We start from the raw sequence: 567 nt of genomic DNA, 5'->3' as shown, positions 1-567 counted from the left end.
CGTCACAGAGCATCCTTGAAGTTAGGTGTTCCGTTATGCCCCACCTTCCCCTACTTTTGTTCTGGATTAATACGGGAACATTTGCGCGCGCAGCGCGAGAAATTTTTTACACCCCCTCTACATGCCGAAAAACTTTTTAACCCCCCCAGTTCATACACCCAAAACTTTTTTAACCCCCCCTATTCAGAACTCCTAAAAAATTTTGACCCCCCCTACATATTTTCCAGCCCCCCCCCCCACCAGAGTATTTATGAACACTCCCTAAGGATCAATTGTAGTGGCCTTAATTCGTTTAGCAAAGATATCGCGAAATTTGAATTTCGTTCTGGTGCACCAGAACGAAATTACAACGTATTGTCTATGGAGCAGTGTAATACACATAATCATGCATAACTCGCAAACGCAAAATCGGAATCAACTGAAATTTTGGGAATATGCCTTTTTCGTGGATATGTACTGAAAAATGTCATAAAAAGAGGATGCTAGGATCACGAAATACTCCTTTAAAGGGATTTTTTACTATTGCACACAATAGCTGACGTCACTGGTTCCGTGGTAGGTCAAAGG

This window comes from Amphiura filiformis, chromosome 6 (genome assembly GCF_039555335.1).
Source record: "Amphiura filiformis chromosome 6, Afil_fr2py, whole genome shotgun sequence".
NCBI lineage: Eukaryota > Metazoa > Echinodermata > Ophiuroidea > Amphilepidida > Amphiuridae > Amphiura > Amphiura filiformis.
The sequence above is the reverse complement of the archived record's forward strand: the minus strand, read 5'-3'. Positions refer to the sequence as shown.